Raw genomic sequence first — 16,302 nt, 5'->3', positions numbered from 1 at the left:
ACTCTGGAGCTCCCTACCAGCCACATTGTGCTGTGTTTCTTCTCATCTGTGGGTGAGAGTAGTGTTGCAAGAGGGTAGGAAGAGCCTTGTAGGAAGGGGAGATGACATTACTTTTCACTTGTACTCATACACCCACATATGAGCACTGAGTTGCATGCACTCAAGCGGTCTGGTGGCCGGGCACCAAGACACTTGTACCCAGTTGGGCTGGTCAGGGATCATTACAGCAACCCAAAGAACAAGGCTTGCCTGCTTTGGAGTCTTCCTCGCACCTCCTGGTCACTGTTTTGGCTGGGGAGGGTGGCTGTCTTGGGAAGTGCCCTTAAGGAGCTGCCTATGATTTTTGTATGTGTCTTGTGAGTCTCTAGGATTTCCTCACTCTCTTTTCTCACTAACTCTGAGCTGTCAAGGGCTCCAGCCTGGTCCTTATCTTCCCACCATCACCCCTCAATGGCTTAAGTCTTTATCTTAGTCTAGCTATAGGCCACCCCTTCTATTACAAGTAACCTGAAAAGCTGCACGTTGCTGTGCTCAGATCTAGATGACCTGCTGCTCTGGGTGCCTCTTACAGCCCTTGTGCCCATCTGCCTGCTGCTCCTCACCCCATACCTTCCCAGTCATCCTCCCTTCACACCAGTTGTCTTGTTTCCATTGTTGTTATCTACACTGTGATACATTGGGAGTCTGTGAGACCTGGGCTATGTGCTGCTGTGTTTTGCAAAGCTTCTAATGAGCTGTTAGCTTCACAGCTTGCTACTTAATAATTCTCCTGGTAGCAAGGATGGATAACTCAGGTGCTGTAATTCACTCGAGATCGGTTAATTACTAGTACTCAGCATAAAGAAATCGTGTTTGGATTGGCAAACTGAACTCCCATACCTGACCTGCCTCTTGCTGTAAAGCTAAACCTGGCTTTGAATTCTCAGTCAAAACAAGCACTAAACTAAGCTTTAAACTGCCTGCGTGAACCAAGCACCCGACCCTTGGGGAATGATTCTTAACTGGCAAGTGTTTGTTTGCTTGGTACGTGGTTTTCCTTGTCTCATCAGTCTTACAGGATAATAACAATAGTGCTTGGGTTTCTTTATAGGTTCTCTAAACCTATTGGACAGAAGCCACCCATGTGGAAACCCAGAGAAAATTAGAAATACAAAAAGCTTTCTCCAAGTCACACTGGTTGATGACAGAAGTTAGACTAGAAATTTCCTTATTCTCATGCATTACAAGGCACTGCACTTGTTTTCATGTGTGCATACAGACACATGGTGTGAATTTTGGGGTTAGTCCTGTGCAGGGACAGGAGTTGGACTCGATGCTTGTGGGTCCATTCCAACTCAGGACATTCTGTGATTCTACAGGCATCCTCTATCCAAATCTCAGGTATTGTAATGAAAAAGGTCTTCAACCAATCTTCAGTCCTGGAATGGGTTGCAATGTGTAATTTCTTCTACTAAATAAATGCATAAATATAGGATGAAAATGTACCAAATAAATCCTAATAACTTCTAAAAATCCTGTCTCTTTGATTGTGGTGTTTGTTTCAAGTGAATATACCACATATGGTGGCACATGGATGTAACTTTGCTTTAACTGATAAAGCACAGCATCCTTATGATAATATACCTGCGACCCAAAGAACAACCACCACAGTTAAACCATGAGCAACATCTACAGCATTCACTAGAAATATGTAATTCTAAGCAATATTAATATTTTTGTGTTCTTCTCAGTTATAAATTATACTCTGAGATCTAGAGTTCCTCCAAAACCTAATCAAGTAAATCCTCATTTTAATAAGTGGCAATCACAAAACCTGGGAGTACTTGTCCTGACTTTCTGAGCAGCAAAGCATGGCAGTGCCTATTGAATTCAACACAAGATTAATCTTCCTGGGCAGCAGACTGTTGTCCTGAGATAATGTGTAGTCCTGTAGAAGATCTGCACCATCAGTACATTGGAGATCAATAGCTTTTGCCCTGATTTGGCCAAATGATGTTCTTTGGCTGGTGCAATCAGCCAGAGCTCAACTGAAAGTCTGAAACAAAGCATGTGTTATTGTCCATGGTACTTCATATTTCTTGAAAGATAATGCGTTGAATTTTATAAGCAAATTGCAAAGTAATTGCAGATTCCTGTTAGCTAAGGCTGATACAAATCACTGCTTAAAGAGCCTTGCTTATTCAGACACGTCATTCCTGGGCAGCTCTTGTAACTGCTCTCTATGTATCTGCTGCCATTTTGTGTTATCTAGCTCAGGATAAAGTTTTATGAAATATATCATGGCCCACTTTCACTTGAGCACACTGTCTTGCTAGTTCAATGTTGCTTTCTCTTCTGAGCCATGATCTGAGGTCTTTCACACTATTTACCTATGATCTGGGACAAAGATGCCTTCTTACCACAGACAATAAACATTTGAAAAAATGAACTTCACACAGGATGTCTTTCCCAAATTCAAAAGGGATATTAAGTATTTTGTCATCTTACTGATAATTGAAATTATTGCACAGAAGTAGCTCATGGATTATTTGGTGGCTGTATAGTCAGTGGGTACAACAGCTGTCAAGAGCTCCTGTGTATCACAGGAGTTTCCTTTAGAGGGCATCATTGACTTCCCTGAAGTCTACATAAATGTCTGTTCTTGCTGTTAATGAGGCTTGTTATCCACATCTGGACGTTTGAGGTCCATGTCTTGAATATTTTTGCTCTAAATACTTGAGATACCGTGGGCTACTGAACACGGTCTACTGTACACAAATACTTGATATAAAATACACCTTCCATTGACTTATCAAGCCTTGGCTATGATAGCTTTTCTTAATCATCAAGCAAAATGTTGGAAGCAACATACACTCCCCAGGATGCTGAACTGCATATTTTAATAGCAAGGACTGGAAGGCTGAGCTTCAAGCCACAGAGGCCAGCATACAAATCAGCCTTAACTCCCACTGTGTCATCTCAGAGATGCAAGCTTTTCCATCTTGTATGATTCCTATCACGAAGGAAGTTGCTTTTAGATTTCTTAATCTTTTTTCCACTTCTTATTTTTCAATGAAGCACAGAGATAAGTATAAAAAGTGCCTACCATAGTCTCCCAGCTTGAGGGAATGCAGGATTTAAGGGAGGTCCACAGTCAAGTAAGCAGGATAATTATGTAAATAAGTGTCTGCTCTGCAACAAAACATTAGATTAATTTTAGAATTTATATGACAGAATGATGTCTCTCCTTTGTCCAGATAATTACTGTAGTTTCATGGAGATGAAGGAATATCCAACAAATGGTCATTCAGAAGTTTACCTTCTCTCTTGCTCCTTATTATGGTTACTTATACACTCTTCTGTGCAATTGCATCAACGCAGTCCTGATAATGTAGGTTCATATTTTATACTTATGTGCCTAATTAACTGCAGAGCTGGAGCACGCCCATCTCTAACATTACAGATGACCGGGGACTATTTAGTGCATTCGCAGCCCATGAACCAAATCTTTGATCACACTCAATGTTGTCTTCTTCCTTTGACTTAAAAGGTACCTGTAGCCTACAGTGGGAGCAGACTGACTGGCACAGGCAGAGCAGGAGGACTGGGTTGAAGAAAGACCAAGAAAAACAAAGAATAGCTCAGATGAGGGTGGAAAAGCCATCCTTCGATGGCTTGCAAAGCATTTTTGCAAGCACGATGAAGCACTCATAGGGCAGCTCAGCAGAAGTCTTTAGGTATGTAATCCCATGAATCTCACCAGCCCATCACTTACCTCTTCTTTCACCTCTGCCACAGCAGATTAAACCTCCTAGATGGACCTGATATTCAGGAAACACAACATAAACTTAACTCATTTTAGTGGGATTCACTGTTACGCATTGATCCCCAAAAGCTTTCAACCTGTTACAACACATTGAAAACAATGTGGGTTTTTTTCCTAGTTATATCAGCAGAATCAAGCCAGAAGAAAATCTAGTTCTCCCAAACTTCTAGTTTATTTGGGTAGTCCTCTATGGCAGCCATGGTTACATGCCTGTGACCCTAAACCTCAGGGAATTGCATGTCATTTCAAGGCTGCTCAGTCACTACAAATCCCATAAGATTTTTAGCTTTGATTTTAAAAATCCAGGGTGTTTTTCTTCCTATGGTTGTCGAGAAAATCTTGAAATTTAGATGTTAGAGGCCTCAAAAAACAGAAGTACATTTAGGAAATAAAGCATGATAAAATAGAAGTTCCAAATGTGTATTTCATCTTGTACTTCAAAAAAAACACACACCAAAAAACACCACCAAACCCAACAACAAAAAACCCCAAACAAACAAGCAAAAAACCAACAAGCTTCATTTTCCTGACAGAATATGACAATTCATTATTTTAGATTTGCTCAGAAAAACATTTCAAGTCTCCATGAAGATGACCATGAGTTTCAGGCTGTTTTGCGCTGTTACACTGAATGCTGTATTCTTCCTGTATAAGAGAAAAACTATCCAATCAAATCTAATCCAGTTATATGATTATTATCAGCAACTCCACCTTACAGGAGGAGAACAAGTACACAGAATCTGACTCTTCCAGAGCTGCAAGGAACATTTGGCTACCTGGTACCTTGAGGGAGGCTTTGCCTCTCAGTAACTACACTGCTTGGTCCAGTTTCAGACTTGAGTGCCATGTTTTAATCTCAGTTCATACAAAAGTCAGTGGGCCTGGCAACAACCTCTCCATAACCACAACTTCCTTGCACCTTTGTTCCTCCTTCCTCCAAAAGGTGAGAACAGTGATGTGTCTCAGGGAGGTGCTAGTTAACTTACAACTGTTTGTAACCCTTTCTGAGATCTTCCTCTCAAAGCTCAAGGGTCTAGGACACCTCAGAGTTAAGATCATTCCAGTGAAGTACAACCTAAATTTAAAGGAAATCAGTTACCTATTGATCTAATAGGGTCTCACCTGTTCTTTTTCAAAACCATTTATAAAACACTTCACGCTCAAACCAAGTTTAAGAGCACTCAGGCACCTGACCTGCAGAGAAAGCAGTGGGCAGTAGATCCTGAAATAGCTCTGAACATCCAGGCCACAAGTCTGGAGCATCTCTGAGTGCTATGAGCATGGCAGGGCACAGCAATGTGTGGTGAAACATGGCTGTTCTATGTGATCTCAAGTTTATCACGCTAACTTGCTGCTCAATGATTCTACATGAGATGAGTGGGCTCCCCATTGCCAAAAGGCAAAACTAGAGAAGAAGGCAGCCACAGACACAAACTAAACCTGGGCCTAAAGTCAGTTTCTGTGGTGAGGGCATAAAACATCCTCATTTTTCTGTGCAGCTCCTTGCCATGGGCTTCCCTTACCTCCTCTGGAAATAGAGGCTCTCCAGTCACTTTACTGTTCTTATACTCTGCAAGTTCGTATGGAGTCCTCTACTTGCTTGTCAGGCAGAGGTAGATTGGTGCAAGTGTCTGGCAAAATCATCATTAGATATTATTTTGAGTTGAAATTGGTATGTCTGTGAGGAGCTGTAAGCTATGGGAGCTAGGACCCAGGCAGAAGATCTGCACCTCATCTCTTAATGATTTAGTAGTTTACTCAAAACTCTAATGAAAATGTGTCTGCAACTCTGACAAGCTTTCATGACCAAAAGCCAAGGAAGATGTTTCGCTATGTGTCACTCCTTTGCCTCAGTGTGTACGCTCTGACAAACCTCACTCCTCTTCTTAGTGGCTTCAGCACTGCATAATCAGTTGAGGCAGTATTAGAATCAGTGTGTTGCTTGAACACCAGCAGCTTTTCTAACAGCTGTAGGAAGCTCATCAATAGATCTTACAGGGATCATGGAGGGTTCACCCTGTTACATGGCTTCTACTCCACAGGCCCAATAAACTACTTGGCTGGTGATAGACTGGCAGTTGTCAGTTGAGTTCTCAATTTAAGAATTCCTGGACCCCAAAAGCCATTTGCTTTGCTTTTTTTGGGCAGTATTTGATTGCTACTGCTTAGGGAGATTTGCAGCAAATATTCTAGTTTGGTTTCATCTGGTCTTCTGCTGTATCTATCTTGTAAATTTTACAAATTTCACCTGGTTTTCTGCTGTATTTTTCTGGTAAGTTTTCCAATTATGGCAGAACTATGGGAACAATTTGCATATGGTATCACATGGCAGTACATGGAGTTCCTTGAGACTGTTCTGTTTTAATGATGGGTCTGGCTGCATATTCAGGGGGATCTGAGAAGTATGAGGAATCATTCTTTCCTGGTTCACCATCACAGGGTCACACCATATATTTCTATCCCATGCTTCAGGTGATACGATGTGTTTCCCAATCAGTAGAATGCCAAGAAGATTACAAGTATCACTTCATTTTTTTCTCTAACTTTTGTTGCTTCTTTTCTTCTTGTGAAGGTTTCTGCAGCAGCTCAGTTTTCAATCACTATAAATCCCCACGTTTTGTGCCTATTTCCTTCCTCAAATTTTGCTTTTCTCTGATCAGGATTTTCCCCTCTTGACAAGTGGGTTGTACACAGGTACTTAAGTCTGCACCTGTAAAGAAAAAAAATTAAAACACTTTCATTGACAAAGAACAGCACGCTACAATAAACACTAGTCAATACTGGTCTTGGGTATAACCTGTAAAATATTAAAGGGACTGACCACTCCACTGTCCATGGCTACACCATCCCAGATTTTACTATACAACCTTCACCTATGCAATCTAGACATGTCAATAGATTAACCATGGACTCCTAGGGCTAAGGCTGGCTGCCCCAACTCTACAACTACAAGCAGAGCAGCTCCAAGGCAAACACACATGCACAGACCCACACTCCACAGAATACTACAGACAATGTGACTCTAACAGCACCAAAAGCTGTGAGGCAAAGAGCATCTTCTTCAACACCAGAAGATAAAGGAGCTGAATGTCATAGCCCCTTACAAGACAGTACTGGAATAACAGAGATTATGCAAGGACAAGAAACCAGATTCAAGATGTAAAAACTTCAAGATGCTGGGAAGAAGTGCCAATCCCTTAAACTGGAGAGCTAGAGAGCAGAACCGGCAACACAGCCCAGAACAACACCATAGAACACAACTGACCAAAAGCATCCAAGCTATGCTTTCAGCAGCTGACACAGAAAAACAGCACCAAATTGGCACTATGTCAATCAACACAGGCGTTCCAGACCCTGGAATGGCACAGATGCCTGCCGAGCAACCTCTAGTGCAGCAAGACCTGACAACTGTCTAACAGGCACAAGGCAGGCTTCCCAAACTACAACACCACAGGTTGGAGCTGCCCTGGCCAGCACAAGCTGGCATAACACTGAAAAGTTCCCTGCCCCCTTTACCTGCCCAGAGGGGACTGTTCTTGGATGCCCTCTCCCAACTTTAAACCCTCTCCCTGCAATTCCCTGCTCATCCCCAGCTCAAGTGCCTCCACTCAGCTTTCAGAGGGCCAAGGGACTAAATCCATCCTCAAAGGAAACCACCACATGGACTAACAGGGATCTTCCTGCAATGCCAGTTCCCCTTCAACACCTTCAGTAAGAAAACACACACACAAAGAAGTGCCAGCACTAAGTATCACATGGGTCAACACCAAACACACAACATCCACCTCCTCTGAATTTCAAGGGTGTTCTGTTCAGTGGCTCATGCCATGGGCAGAAGCAGAAACCCTTATCGCTCATGGCACCTAAGAAAAAAAAAATAATGACTGTAGTAGTTGGGACAAGTCCCCAGCCCCACACTCCTCCTCACCTCTACCCCAACTCACCACAAATGGTCATCCAAGTTTAGAAGCAGCCCACAAAGCACCTGTAAAACCAGGAAATACTGAACCAAGACACCAGGCAATATTTTGCTTGTCAACATTGACAAGGTTCCTAGGTTCCCCTTCAACAACTGCAATAAGAAAACAAACACACACTAAGCAAAGCAAGAGCCAAACCAAGCCCACATTCTATTATGTACAACGCTGAACCTTGACCAGATGCCTCAGCTACTGCAGGTAAGAAGCTACAGAATCTCACAGCAGGAGCCCCCAAGCAGAACAAGGTAGCTGGTTCAGGGCTGGGGCTTATATACCAGAGGCCCCGCCCACCCCTTTCCCATAATCCCCTGTGAAAGGGGCGTGGTCAATCACCCTAGGCCCCACCCACCACCCTTCTCACAATCAGTGTAAATGACACCACCTGTGCTTTTCCTACATCTATTGCGTCTGCAATGTGACTGAGTAGGGATTTAAATTTAGTTTTTCTAGGCCATAGATAGGAAAAAATGGATGTCATACCAAGCTGTGTGAAAATGTATCCCATTAAATAACTACATTATTATTACAATGGTGCATTGAAGTTTCCTATAAAAATTAAGATGCGATTGTGTTACACTAAATTTCTAGCAAGACCAGATATACTACGTAACTTCTACCAGGAGTTAATTCTGGGTAGCCAAACAAAGCAGAATTAGATTCCATACGAATCTCTTCTAAAAAATAACTCAGAGTTCACTTTGTCCCCCATGACTCCAAAGGTCTCCCAAGGACCCCCCTCATGTTCCAGGACTCCCCGGACCCTCCCCAGGTATCGTTTCATCTCCTTGGGGCTCCCCTGAGATCCATGGTCCTCCTCAGGGCTCACCTCAACTCCCCAAGGCTGCCAAGTTCTCCCCAGGGCTCACCTTGGTTCCTCAGGGCTCCCAATGCCTCCCTAGAGCTTCCCATTCCTCCCTGGGCCTCCCCAAAATGTGTCTTGGCTCCTCAGTGCTCCCCATTCCTTCCTGAGGCTCCCCAAAATGTGTTTTGGCTCCCCAGAGCTCCCCATTCCTCCCCAAAATGTGTCTTGGCTCCCCATTCCTCCCCATTTCTCCCCAGGTCTCTCCGATCTGTGCAGCCACCAAAGACGCCAAAGTGACACCAAAACCCACCCAAACACATGATCAAAACCCACCCAAACACACGATCAAAACCCACCCAAAACACACCCAAAACCTCCCCAAAGAGTCCCCAAAACCTGCCCAAATTCCCTCTACAGCAACCCACAACCCCCTGAAAATGACCCCAAAATCCAACCAAATACCTCAAAGAGGCCCCGAGCAGATCCATCGCTGTGAGCGGCACTTTATTGACATACAGAGAGTGGCCCCATCCACACTGTTCACAATTGTTACAAATTCATTAGAGTTTTTGAAATTTTTAACACACAATACATCCATACTAAGAAATAATTGATGAAGTTAGTTGCAATTGATTGGTTTTTTACAATACATCTATTAATTACTAGTCAAATATAAACTAAGCACTCTGCTTCTGAACAATGTGTTGATTAATCTGTGTCCTCTGGTCATGCAGGAGGATCTAAAACTTGAACAAAATCCCTCGTTTTGCAGGTGGTCAGAAAACATTGATCACAGCGATTGGTCAATGGTTGGTGCGGCTTCTGTCACTTGATCATGGTTCACGTTAATTGAGCAGCTTCTATTCAGAGCTCCACCCAAGAACCTCCAGCATGACCTGGGTTCACCCCAGGAGCCCCTGTTGCAATGTTGGGGTCACCCTGTCATGTGAGACACCAAAACCCCCAGAGATTCCAAAACCCATTACTTTTTTGGGGGTTGGAGGTCTTTGGGGGGTGGTTTCATTATCGCCCCCTTGCAGCCCCACAAGTTCAGGAGGTCTATGAGGGGGCTGTGGGGTGATTTTGGGTGCTGTGGGGCAGTGCTGTGGATCTATGAGGCAGAGTGGAGGAGCTATGGGGTGCTGTAGGGCTCTGTGGCAGTATGGGTGCTTTAGGGCACTGTGAGTGACTCTGTGGGTCAGTGTGTGGGTCACTCACCTGCAGGGGGTTCGGCCTAATCTCTTGATTAGGAGCTATATTAAAATTTTATGACAATTACTAAAATATTTCGTAATGAAATCTGCCATCCAATCTATTGCTGGTAACTAATGGGACTTGCAGATGAATGTATACATCCAATATACAGGCATAATCCCTGATGTTCAGCTTCACAGCCTGACTGTTGCACTTATCTCACATGGGAGCAAAGCACTGATATGGTGAGGAACAATTTCCCATTGTTTCTACTGAGACTAGAAACATTATTTTTCAAGTAACTGATGTCAGACATAGTGCTCATAGAAGCCCCTGCTCCTACTCAGTGTGCCATCTCATATACATTTAAAGATAGTGTTAACCATTTAAGCCATTATCTTGTGCTGAAGTTTTGTCGTGATCTCACCATCTACAGTGATTCCTCAACTTCTTTTCTTTTCCCCAAGACACAATCTCTGCTCCCATAAGCACAAATTATATTCTTTTTCCAGGTATGTAACTATTTGGCTTCACTGCAACTTCTGTTTTCTTGTTTGTGCCCACTTTGTTGCATCTGCTGGAGAGAAGACCAATCCTTTTTGTTATTTAATCATCCTCCAATTTTCACTTTATCTGCAAACTTTATCAGAAGTATTATATTTCCTTCCAGTTCACTAATAAAATTTAAACAATGTGAAGAGACATGGCAACACAAAAAAAATGTGCTTCCTTAGTGAGGATTCCCCAGGTATGCTTAAGTTTGAGATCGACCAGTTAACTGGCTATATCACCTACTGTTTTAGTGATGATTCAGCTAAAATATCATGTATAGTAATGCAAATTTCCTACATGTACATACTTTTCATGTACTGGATTGCCATTTATGCATGTATCAACCAAATCTGTGATGTGACCAAAAAGGTGCTGAGTTGCTTTGGAAAAATCTGTTTTTCTTAATTTTTTTATTGGTGTTGATTGTATGTCTCTCTTTTCCTTTTTTTTTAATAATGAAATCTCATATCTGCTCTTTTGTTAGATTTACTAGAACTGGTATTAGGTTGGGAGAAGAGTGGTTAATTTTCTAACCCTTTTAATGCCTTCTACATTCTTGTACATAGCTACATATTTTTTTCCTCCTGCTTCTCTTATTAAAGGCATTTTTAAACTCCAAAAACTGTATGTCAAAAGACAGTTGACATTGGCATAAACCAGCCTGTTGCCTTCTTTTCAGTTTGTGACCAGGTGAGACCACCAAAGTGTTTTTTTCTGTAGTCAGACATGACAATCTGAGTGAAGCCTCCAAAACAGACAGTCACTGCCACTGTGTCTTTACACTGATGCTTCCCCACCTCGACATACTCTTGTTCTCTTCTTTCTTCTTTAATTTAAGGTGACTGCTGCTCTCATCTCTGTTCTCAGCATCCTTTGTTGCTATTTACAGAGTGGGAAAGTTGGTTTGCTCTCTTGAGACCTACTTTCGTAATCCTGGCAAGACCTCATTTGTTTGTCTGAGAAAACAGTTGGGACCTCATTGTTTTTCTCATCAGTCCACAGTGAGGTTTTCCATTCACATATAAATGTCTCAGACACCTGATAAGATCGGAGCTAGAGATGGGTAGGAAACAGTTTCCCCTTGCTGCAAAATTATTTTTGATTTCAAAACCTCTCCTACCATGTTCTGGCACAAAACCAAGACTTTTCCAGGTATTTTATGTTCACACACAGGCTGAGAGAACCGGAGGTGGTTTGATGTATGACGTGCATTCAGACTCTGCAACCCTTATCCAAGACGGGAATTCAGTCAGTCCTCTGCAATGTCAATTGGCACCTTGGTGGAGAAGGAGCACAAGGCAGGTACGGATGAAGAAAGCTACATTTAGGTACCTGGCTGCAGGGTATAGAAGATATCTGAGCTTCTTCCGTTGATGGATATCAATGGAGCCAGTTCAACTCACTCTGAAGAAGGTGCCTCATGTCAGGTCAGCTGAACTGTGTTGATCTGATGCTTGATACAGTCACCTACACATTTGCTTTTGAAATGCCATATGTTACCCGCGTGGCCACCTAGCTTTGCAAGGGCGCACGTCTCTCGTAGCTCCTGTGGTCATGTCTACGACTCCTATGTAACTCTTGCATTAAATAAACAGCCTCAAATGACATTGAGCTGGGCTTTCAACCTGAATCCGCTACCTCCCAGGTCAAGTAAAGAAAGGATTTCTTTCTCTGTCTGGTAAATATGTGATTTATACAACATGGAACAGCCTGAGAGGTCTCAGCTCAGAAAACTGCTTAATTTCTGATTCTATGAACAGGGAACATTTACAGAATTCCATGTCTTTTCTGAGGTCCTTCCTCTAGGTTCTTCTTTAATATTGGGGCTTTTACATTAATCTTGCCTCCTGGCACCTGCTTCAGACCGTGGAGGGCCAGTAGCATCCTTTTGTCCCAGGAAAGCCATCTGATTCGAGTGAAAGGGTTCTCAGACCCTCCATGTCAAAGCTGAGACAGAAGTCACAAAGCAGTTCTCAATGCAATGGCCCTTTCTTGCTGCAGCCATTACATACAACAAGGTCTCAGCTTTTTCATACCACTTGCAAAAAAATCTTAGTGCTGTGTGAGGAACGGGCAATGGCATGAACCAGGCGGGGCTGGAAGATGCTCTTTGTGCTTCAGGATGATGGAGGCTGTGGGACCCAGGCAGAGGAGCAGTGGGGGGGGGACTGACATGGCAGGAGTGCCTCAGCACCAGGCTTTCCTGGGGGGCAGCTGGCTGAGGATGGCTACATGGACAAACAGCACTGATTCCAAACAGAATTTGCAAGGTTGTTTGAACACTCATCAGACAGCGCAACTGACTTATCAGCTTGCATTGCCTGGGTTTGGGAAAGGTGAAAATTCGAGTTTAGGCTCCTAAGCCAAACAATGCCAATAACGACCTCAGATCTGCAACAATTTAAGAAGTAATGGCCTTTGTGCATCATGCAATGAGGTCTTGATCCGTGACTAGAACTCCTAAGCAATAAAGTAATACAAATAATTAATAATAATAATGAGTTCAGTTTCATTACGTGTCTTGCACCGCATAAAATCCCCTGTGTGCAGTTACCGCCTGTGAAAATATTTAATGTCTTGCTGCAATTTGAAAATGTAGTGCAAATGACGGTGTAATAAACCAAAGAATTTCATCAACTTCTAATTGAAATTAATGAGAACTGAACTACTGCATTGTGCATAAAAGAAGAGACTTCTTCTCAGCCTTAAAAGCAGCTGGCTGCAGGCATGGCGTGGCTCAGTTTGAATTATCTTCTTTTTCTACCTCAAACACTGTTTTTATTGCAGAAAGCTAGTCCTATTTCAAACAGCCAGAAAATACCACATGAAGCAAAAAGTAAGATTTTTCTCTTGATTCCTGCAGAGGTGTTTTCCCTATATATGTATTGAATATGTAACAAATGATGGCCATCGGTATTTTGGGAGACTAGGAGCTGAAAATAGATTCCTTACCTACCAGCCCATTTTCTACAATAGTACTTCAGAAATTTATTCATTGACCAAATCTTAACAAAAAAGGCTCTGTTATTTCAAGGTCATTTTATACCTCTGCAACAGAGGTATGAAGGCCAGAAACAGCATCAGGCAAAAGCACGGTGCACTGAGGCATGCTGGTGTGTCCTAATGGCTGTGGAAGCCCTTTTCCATCCCCTGGCAGCAGAAGGGAAAAACGGAGATGGTTGGTACTGGTCATTGCATTTTATTACCATGATATAACACAGGCAAATATGATTCTCCACACTAACACTTGGCACCAGTACAATTTCACAGACCCCTAATGATTGCAGTGGAGCACAGCTCAAGCCACTCAGCTTCAGGTAACTGGAGTATTCCTTGTCTTCAGAGCCATATGTAATACTTACTTTTCTAATAACTTTTTTCTATAAAACCTTCTAAAACAGAAGTTAATATTATTATTACTATTTTTCTTTACTAGTTTGCATAGCTTTGCAAAGCTTTAAGAATGTTTAACTTGCTGTAAGCTTTATCACATCCATTTAGATAATTCCACATTACCATACTGCAGCTGTTTGCATTACATCTTGTGGGTCACTTGTGAGGAGTTGCTATGACATATAGTGCTTGGTGACAGCAGGCACAAATCAGGAGGATTGTACTTGGATGCATATCACTAAATTTCAACAAACAGGTTTACTAGAGAAGTCATTCTTCCTATGAGATCACTAAAGGCTGCTGTTGTCCATAAACTATACAGAAGACCAGAATAAAGGACCACTTAGAGTCTTCATCTAATAACGCTTAATGTTGTGTTCTGTTGTTCCTTTGTTTCTTATTCTCCTACTTAACAGGGTATTTTTTCTCAGTGCCAGAAAAAATTCTGGTCATGGAAACCTACTTTCAGGATTGTCGGAGAAACAGGATATTTAAATACTAGATCTGTCTAATACCTACGGAGAGACCCAGAGGTTTCTAAGTTTTTGACGGCTGCAGCATAAATGGATAGTCAGTGTGTGACAAAAGCGTGTCACAAGAGCCTCTAAGAAGTTGAGTTCAAGCAAGTGTCAGTCTTCACCTCAGATACTGTTGTTTTATTTCTTTTCATAGCAGTTATGTACACTGCTTCTAAAAATAATTATTTTTTGTCAACCATCAGCCTGCACGCTGGGTCTAACTGAAGGACTGTGAAGTCAATGGAGATTATTCTGAGCAAAGATAAAAAAGATTCCCTAGAAACAGGATAGAACTTGTGATATTTTGTTATATTTTACTTCATCTGATGCAAAGACACAAAACCTACAACTTCTGTTTTCTGAAAGTGTGATTAGTCTTCATAGAATTAGACAACAGTACCCAGAGTCCATGTAATCTCCAAAATGTTTACCCTCTTGGAACTAGAAATATCTTGTCAAAATTCCATCTTTCATAATGGAATTTACTGCTTCTTGGTGGAGAAGGATGCTTTCTGCAGCAGTATTATGCACTAACAAGGCATGAATCAATTTACATTTTAATCATAGGGGAACCAATACCATCAATTGGTGAGAGTGCTTTTACTTTGCCTGAACTCGCAGTCACTGGACTGATCCCGGCAGATTTGCCTTTACAGTGACACTTGCTTTTACCATGATATCCCTTGGGTGCTCAGCCTCCATAAAAATAAATATATTCTTCTGAAACTGTGCTAAATTCATTACCAATGAACCTTCTTTCACTATCTGAAATTCTAAATAAAAAAGACAGGTTTATTTTAAGCTTTTAACAGACTGTTGTAGTTAATCGCGTATATCAGGCAAGAGGCTTGGTTGCTAAGAAAATCTTTGGCATGTTTCCATGGGATTTGTGTGTTATTGACAGAAAAAGTACCAAATGATAGGAAGTGCATCTGTTAACTTGAATAGTGAAACAAAAAATAGAACTATTTTCTACCCAACATTTCAGTTAATGGAAGCCCGGGCCAAAAATAACATACTTCCTATCAATTTCCAGAGTAGATCTTTGGCTTTGGAGTCCTGATTGAGATTAAAAAATAAAAATCTCCATTTCTATGTAGATAGAACATACAGACTGCTGGTTGTCAGTGGTTGCCCTTACACTGCTGCACAGAGGTTCCTAGGATGAGCTCAAAGCTAGAATAGACATCCAATACATTTGTTTTTTTGCAAAACACCCAGTGTGCTTGTTACTTCCAGGAGGAATCTCGGCTGCATTTACATCTAATGTTCTCCAGTGCACAGCTGTCTGCCATATAATCAGACAGAGCTTTCTCCATGTTTTTTCCAGCTGTCCCAATTGCCATGGTTTGAAAGAGAAGAGGGCCTGAGATGAGAAGACTGGGACTTTCTTTAAAAAGTGCTACTACTGCTTGTCTCAGGAATGGACACAGCAGTAGGCATCCAGGGCTTTAGCTGAATTAAGTCTGGCTAGAGGAAGAGACACCTTGAAATGGGTCTTAGCCTGGAGCTCAAAATGCTGCCAGGGATGTTCTGCCATCTTTGTCCAAGGTGGACAAAGTCAGTGGTGGAGACAGCCAGGATCCCAGCATGGATGTACCAGCCTTGCACAGGCCAGGGTCTAGAGACTGACTGACCAGGAAAAACATACGTAGTCCACTTTGAAACTTTTTTTTTTTTTTTAAATATAGACTAGAGTCACCTGGCAATCAGGAATCAAGCAATGGGATTAGATGCTATTGACATGTTCTCAGCAACTTTAACTTTAGTTGCTCTGTATTTAGACCCTTGGCTATGCTCCATAATCACTACCTGACCCCATAACTTACAATTTTGGGAAAGGAATAAGTCCCACAGGTCTACAGACCAAATAAAACTGTGGATGTATTGTGGGATGATATATTATTTAGCAGGGTAGCAGAGTTCAATAAAGTAGTACGCTGGCCAAGGAACCTATTCAGAGAATGAAGTTTCCAGGCGCACTGAGAACTTTGATTTACAGCACAATGTTCAGAAAATCCTGTGGAAAATGAATTATTTTGTGAGATGATAACTTTG

This window comes from Nesoenas mayeri (genome assembly GCF_963082525.1).
Source record: "Nesoenas mayeri genome assembly, chromosome: 3".
NCBI lineage: Eukaryota > Metazoa > Chordata > Aves > Columbiformes > Columbidae > Nesoenas > Nesoenas mayeri.
This window is presented reverse-complemented; position numbering follows the sequence as displayed.